A 7,766-nucleotide genomic window follows, 5' to 3' on the forward strand; every position below is an offset into this window, starting at 1 on the left:
TCCTCCCTATAGGCTGTCTCATCGTTGTTGGTAATCAAGCCTACTACTGTTGTGTCTTCTGCAAACTTCATGATTGAGTTGGAGGCGTGCTTGGCCACGCAGTCAGGGAGTACAGGAGGGGGCTGAGCACGCACCCTGGTCCCCACAAGGGGCCCCAGTGTTGAGGATCAGCGGAGTGGAGGTGATATTTCCTACCTTCACCACCTGGGGGAGGCCCGTCAGGAAGTCCAGGACACAGTTGCACAGGGCAGGGTTCAGACCCAGGGTCTCAAGCTTAATGATGAGCTTGGAGGGTACTATGGTGTTGAATGCTGAGCTATAGTTAATGAACAGCATTCTTACATAGGTAATCCTCTTGTCCAGATGGGATCGGGCAGTATGCTGTGTGATGGCGATTGCATCGTCTGTGGATCTATTGTGGCGGTAAGCAAATTGAAGTGGGTCTAGGGTGGCAGGTAAGGTAAAGGTGATGTGATCCTTGACTAGTCTCTCAAAGCACTTCTCAAAAGCATGTTTTACGTCATCCACGGAGAAGGAGAGCCCACAGTCCTTGGTAGCGGGCTGCGTCAGTGGCACTGTGTTCTCCTCAAAGCGTGAAAAGATGGTGTTTAGCCTGTCCGGAAGCAAGATGTCGGTCTCGGCAACGTGGCTGGTTTTCCTTTTGCAGTCCCTCCCACATACGTCTTGTGTCTGTGTGACTCCACTTTCTCTATACTGACGTTTAGCTTGTTTGATTGCCCTGCTAAGTGAATAACTACACTATTTATCTTCTGCCATATTAACAGTCGCCTTGCCATGGTTAAATGTGGTGGTTCACGCTTTCAGTTTCGCGCGAATGCTACCATCTATCCACGGTTTCTGGTTAGGGTTGATTTTAATAGCCACAGTGGGTACTACATCTCCTATACACTTCCTTATGAATTCAGTCACCGTATCTGTGTATGCGTCTAGATAATTTTCGCAAGCTTCCTGGAACATATCCCAGTCCACGTGATCAAAACAATCCTGAAGCGTGGATTCCGATTGGTCAGACAAGCGTTGAATAGTACGAAGCACGGGAACTTCCTGTTTGAGTTTCTGCCTATAGGACGGGAATAGCAAGAATGGCGGGGGAGGGCCTTGTAAGAATCCCGGAAATTTGAATAGGAATGGTTGAGAATCTTACTAATGCTAGTAAGACAGTCAATATGTTGGTAGAATTTCGGCAGCCTAGTCCTCAGATTTGCTTTCTTAAAATCCCCAGCTACAATAAATGCAGCCTCAGGATATGTGGTTTCCAGTTTGCATAAAGTCCAGTGAAGTTCTCTGAGGGCCGTCGAGGTTTCAGCTTGAGGTGTGATGTAAACGGCCATGGCGATGACGGAGGAGAATTCTCTTGGGAGATAATATGGTTGGCATTTAATTGTGAGGTATTCTAGGTCGGGTGAACAAAATTACTTGAGTTCCTGTATGTTCCTAGAATTACACCATGAGTCGTGAATGATGAAACAACCCCCCCGCCCCCCCAACTGTTGTTACCACCCACCACTGCGACCTGTATGCTCTAGTTGGCTGGCCCTTGCTACCTATTCGTCGCCAGACCCACTGGCTCCAGGTCATCGATAAGTCTATGCTAGGTAAAGCTCCACCTTATCTCAGCTCACTGGTCACGATAAACAAAACAAAAAACAGTAGCACGCGCTCCAGCAGGTATATCCCACTGGTCATCCCCAAAGCCAACACCTCCTTTGGCCACCTTTCCTTCCAGTTCTCTGCTGCCAATGACTGGAACGAATTGCAAAAATTGCTGAAGCTGGAGACTTATATTTCCCTCACTAACTTTAAACATCAGCTATCTGAGCAGCTAACCGATCGCTGCAGCTGTACGTAGCCCATCTGTAAATAGCCCATTCAATCTACCTACCTCATCCCCATATTGTTTTTATTTACTTTTCTGCTCTTTTGCACACCAGTATTTCTACTTGCACATCATCATCTGCACATATCACTCCAGAGTTAATTTGCTAAATTGTAATTACTTACTATTACTTACTATGGCCTATTTATTGTCTTACCTCCTCAAGCCATTTGCACACACTGTATATAGACTTTCTTTTTTTCTATTGTATTATTGACTGTACGCTTGTTCATTCCATGTGTAACTAACTCTGTGCTGTTGTTTGTGTCGCACTGCTTTGGCCAGGTCGCAGTTGTAAATTAGAATTTGTTCTCAACTAGCCTACCTGGTTAAATACACGTGAAATAAAAATAAAATCTCCTTTGGCGCCATCTTCCTCAGCTAGATATCAGGATCAAGTGAGGCAATGAACTCTCGAGGGCAAGTACTGCACTTCATTAAACCACCCAAGTAGCTGCAGGGAGATTCCTGTAGGAGCCATTTCATACTGACGGTAGCTTTCTGTAAACACAGGCCGACAACAGCGTTTCACACACACAGTCCGCAAAAGAACACCCCACAGAAGCACACCCAGGGTCCGATGCGCACACACACACACACACACACACACACACACACACACACACATACACACACACAGACTCCTAACCTGTGTCCCGGCGGTCCCAGTAGGTGCTCTTGCGTCTGTAGCTGAGGTTGTCTGTAGCTCTGTGGGCCAGGACAATGACAGACAGGCTGTGTAGGACCTGACCCAGTCTGGACAACAGATGTGATGAAGCCTCCTGCAGCTGTCCCTGACGCACAAACTCCGCCAGAGACATGACAGAGTGTGTGAGGGATAGAGTGTGTGTGTGTATGCAGCTTCGTGGGTGAGTGTTCCGGACTCCCCAAGTCGAGCCAGGCCGCACTTAACTACACTCAGTGTGTGTATTCCAGTCTCTCCAAATCAAGTCTAAATGAGTCAAACCAAGCCGCACTGGTCCAACCAGTGCCTCTGATCCCTCCACTCCTCAGCCAGTCTGTCTGTGACTGTGTGTGTGACTGGGGAACACATTTTAGTGGTGGTGGTACGTCCGGTTGACAGCAGAGAGGAAGAGAGGGGTGGGACCCGGGACGGGGGATGGAGGGAACACAGCGCTGGCTGCTGTTTAGGACCACCAATCCCCTTCTGCTGCGCTAATTATACCAACAGCCCGCCAAGTGTAATCTGTGCATGCTCAGGACCACGCACGCACGCACAGACAGTTTACGATGTGAACAATGCCATTGTCCACTTCCTCCACAGCAGCACCAAACCAAGGCTGTGACAATAAAGGACGCATTAGTTCCAGATTCAGAGACTCCTCAACATCGGGACTCTCTCTTTCCTCAGTCAACTCTATTGCCTTGGCCTACCACATCTGATAGCATGATCTGCAGCCAGACATACAGTGGGTATCCCTCCACACAAGATGGGTATTCTCCACCCCCCTCTTATCACACAGAAACAAACTGCGATTTACAGAGCCAATCACCCAGTACAATATCCCTGGGTAGTCAATGGATCTCTGATGCCTATCTTTCACAAGCAGGCTCTCTGTGTGACTCTCTAGGTCTGTCTGGAGAAACACTTCATTATCACACAACAGAGCCAACACTCTAGAGACAGACAGAGGGAATGGCAGCTACTGTACACCAGGCACGTATTTCATTATGGAAAATGTTCAGAGTTGTAATAGAAATGTATGGTCTATGACTGACTGAGGTTATTTCCCCATGATAGGAAGTTAGAAAGTGCCTTGTCTGCACAATGTATCTCCATCTGCCTAGAAAATAAATTCAGCTGAAGTTTTAGCACTTTTGGAGGTATGGACACTTCTGACAAGCTTTGATTTTGGTGTGAACTACTCCTTTAAAAAGGGATAGTTCTCCCAAAGCTAGCCCGTGGACAAGGTAAGACAGCAATCCAATGTGTACCTGGCCACTGTCTCCAAACTGTTTAAATTTTTTTAGCAAACGCCAGTGGAAGTCAATACCCCAGATATTATAATTTTTTGCTTGCCTCAAAATATTTACTTTAAGATGATCTATTGTTTGGAAATGTGGGTGAACTATCCCTTTAAGTGGGTCTGTCACGCCCAAATTGCTAACATTTTGGCTCGAGGGCCACATCGGGATTTTCAAATTCAACGGAGGGACCAATTGTTTGTTAAAATCAATTTGCGGGGGCCTCCCGAGTGGCGCAGCGGTTTAAGGCACTGCACAGCGACTCCTGTAGCGGGCTCATGCACGCTGACACGATCGCCCGGTGTACTGTGTTTCCTCCGACACATTGGTGCAGCTGGCTTCCGGGTTAAGCGGGCATTGTGTCAAGAAGCAGTGCGGCTTGGCTGGGTCGTGTTTCGGGGGGACGCGCGGCTCTTGACCTTCGCCTCTCCCGAGTCCGTACAGGAGTTGCAGCGATGGGACACGACTGTAACTACCAACTGAATACCATGAAATTGGGAATTAATTTTTTTGTAAAAATATATATATTTTAAACTTAGACAATACCAGAAAGCGTTACAGCCTGAATTCATAAACGGCTCTTTTAGAAGATGGAGCCCCTCTAATTACACTGCTACTGTAAACGAGGTCAACATCACGCAGTAAGGACAAATAATACAATGACTTTAGGCCATTTGTACTCTCTATGCTAACTAGAAGCCATGGGTCATTGATTGTGATGCACAGAATCCCTCTCTGCAGCCCTGCGACAAAGTGGGAAAACATTCATTTGCAACCAGTCACAAATCAAGGAGATTAGAATTCTCCTGAACACAGTTCTTACAGATAAGAATCAAGGAGATTAGAATTCTCCTGAACACAGTTCTTACAGATAAGAATCAAGGAGATTAGAATTCTCCTGAACACAGTTCTTACAGATAAGAATCAAGGAGATTAGAATTCTCCTGAACACAGTTCTTACAGATAAGAATCAAGGAGATTAGAATTCTCCTGAACACAGTTCTTACAGATACAAATCAAGGAGATTAGAATTCTCCTGAACACAGTTCTTACAGATAAGAATCAAGGAGATTAGAATTCTCCTGAACACAGTTCTTACAGTTAAGAATCAAGTCATTATGAGTTGCAAATGGGAATTTAAGATATGGAGATTAATCTGAACACAGTTCTTACAGTTAAGAATCAAGGAGATTAGAATTCTCCTGAACACAGTTCTTACAGTTAAGAATCAAGGAGATTAGAATTCTCCTGAACACAGTTCTTACAGTTAAGAATCAAGTCATTTTGAGTTGCAAATGGGAATTTAAGATATGGAGATTAATCTGAACACAGTTCTTACAGTTAAGAATCAAGGAGATTAGAATTCTCCTGAACACAGTTCTTACAGTTAAGAATCAAGGAGATTAGAATTCTCCTGAACACAGTTCTTACAGTTAAGAATCAAGTCATTATGAGTTGCAAATGGGAATTTAAGATATGGAGATTCATCTCTAATACTGTACATGAAAAAGGGACTATTGCTTAATTGATAATCATTCATGCTTCGCTAGGCAGCTGTGTGTGATGCTGAAGGCACGAGGCTGCACCCCTCTCATGTATTAACCTTGAGTTGTATGTGGTCACTCGCACCTAGTTCACGATGCATCACTGTCCTACACTTTATCATCTGCCAGATGATCACGCCTGCAGGTTCATCACAGGGTCAGTAAGGGACCTTCCAGAAATTAATACAGAGACACAGATCAATTCCCCCAGTGACTTTGATACGCAACAGACACAGAGGCACCAGCACACAGACAACAAACAGGGATACTAATGAAACAAAGTGAGTTAGTGTCAAGAACAAGAACGCCATTCATCTCAATGGGGGGGGATAGTGTCATGGGTCTTGTGACGTGTCCAAATAAAGCCAGGTTGCAGTGAGACATGCATTGACATTGCGACACCTCTCCCTACCAAATATATCGCCACTTAAATAAAGCTGCTCCGTGACTGTCTATTCTACTCCAACACACAGCAAAATGCATGAGAGCTCCGTGTCATATCGTGGATAGAAAAATGAATTCACGGTTTCACAGATCAACATGAGCGATCAATCAATGAATCGGTACTAAACGTCATGATCTCGCATTTATTGAGCTACACTGCCACCACGTGGTTAAATACTCAAACTCATTCTACCTCAAATATCTCAAGACAGCTCTTGTTGGAAGTGTCTAGCGAGCACAAGTGTAGATACTACTACTGTATACTCCAGTTATCTGTAATATTGTTTGTTTTCTAACCATGACAGTTGTCGAAACATGATTTACTTACTAGATTCAAACAAGCGGGAATTGACATTGACAAGTCTGTGCGTCAAGTTTGACCTACCTAGAAAACATCTGAAGTCTGCCCCGTTTATGTCGACTACTTTCCAAGTTTCTGAAATCACTTCGATGTTAACTACTTAAGTAAATTGACCTGCTATATCGTGGATTTCCACTGTATAACTTCACATGCGTTCTGCTGCGTTCTCGAACTCCAGCACAATGGCCAAGTCACATGCCGCTTCAAACTAATTAGGCCTCAACTCAGAGGCAAGAAAAAAAACACTCACCGGGAGCGTGATGTATTAATTTAAATTTATTCGAAAATTCTTTTTTTTTTGACAAAGGCCCTCATATAGTCTACTTAGAATGCACCCTTGATGCTGACAAAAAAAAACGAAGTACAAACTGTAAAAAACTTGACTTTATTATTAAAGAGATGACAGGATGTTTGTGTCCATGGCATGTCATTTCTATACATCTGTGCTATACAATGGACAGGATTTACAGACAGAGGTCTTGCAGTAGCATCTTCTCTTGGCACGCCCTGATGAGAACTTGTGATTGGAAAGAAAGACAGGGGAGCCTGCTGGGAGAGGTTAAAACACTAAAGGGTGCCTCTCTAATTCTGGGTGCATCTCTAATGGCACCCTATTATGTATGGTGCCATTTAGGACGCAACCAATAGCTTCATTGCCTCCTTTCCTTCATCTGCTCTGCTGACAGGTGAATGAAAGCAAGTCCTGGTAAGCATCTTCCATATCGCTTTCGGATCAGTGAAAAGGGAAGGGAGATGAGGAAGCCACCTCTGACTATTGAGATACACCCGAATACTACAGTATACTCCATCATAGGGGGGTTTTGAATGGCTAGTTATGTCACCATTCCACTTGTAGCTTCTTCAAGGTTTAATGTCGTATGACAATGTCGTATGACAAAAGTATTTCCCCAGGGTTGTCTGAGTGGTCAGAGAGAAAAGTGGCATAAGTTGGGTGCAACACGTTTGACAAATCTGTCTTGTACAATTAAGGAATTGAGCTGGTTCAACATGACAGTTTGACATGCAGAACAGAGGCCATAGTCTGCAAGGAGAATCAAGAGAAACCCAGTTAAATAATACAAAACACCAATAAAATCCTAACGTCTGTCCGTCTTTTAGCCTTAGGGGCTGTGGGCATTGTTCTTGAATCTCTTTAGAGAGGTGGGTGGGAGCCTGCTGTGTTGGTTCCATAATACCGTTGTTAAACAGCTATAAGTGTTTATTAACAGTTATAAAAAACACACCGCAGACTTTAAGACACTGGTATGAAAAATAAACAAACGTCAGTAAGAAAACCTAAACAAAATATTCACAGAACATCAAAACAAACCAATCAAATCAAGACATTCTGTTCATTATCAAATGTACAATATGAAATTCACACGGTGATGGTAGCCTATCAGACACCTCAAAGAGGTGAGGGTGAACACAGCTGGAGGCTGGAGGCAGACTACTAAAATGACAGGCTTCTAAAACCACACCTCCCAAGAGGGGACTGTGAAAGAGTGGGAAACGTGGATGTGTGTATGGTGTA

At 44.4% G+C, this 7,766-nt stretch overlaps 1 protein-coding gene across 5 annotated transcripts in view; it reads right to left on the reverse strand.

Moving 5' to 3' along the window:
- Positions 1 to 6,462, reverse strand: part of LOC110495681 (guanine nucleotide exchange factor DBS) — a 67,334-nt gene extending 60,872 nt beyond the window's left edge. For all 5 annotated transcript variants that reach the window (XM_036952034.1, XM_036952039.1, XM_036952037.1 and 2 more), the window contains exon 1: positions 6,347 to 6,462. The gene's annotated coding sequence lies outside the window, so the exon portion shown is untranslated. The remainder of the gene's footprint in view (positions 1 to 6,346) is intronic.
- Positions 6,463 to 7,766: the final 1,304 nt, after the last annotated feature.

The sequence above is a fragment of the Oncorhynchus mykiss genome, chromosome 18 (genome assembly GCF_013265735.2).
Source record: "Oncorhynchus mykiss isolate Arlee chromosome 18, USDA_OmykA_1.1, whole genome shotgun sequence".
Classification (NCBI taxonomy): domain Eukaryota; kingdom Metazoa; phylum Chordata; class Actinopteri; order Salmoniformes; family Salmonidae; genus Oncorhynchus; species Oncorhynchus mykiss.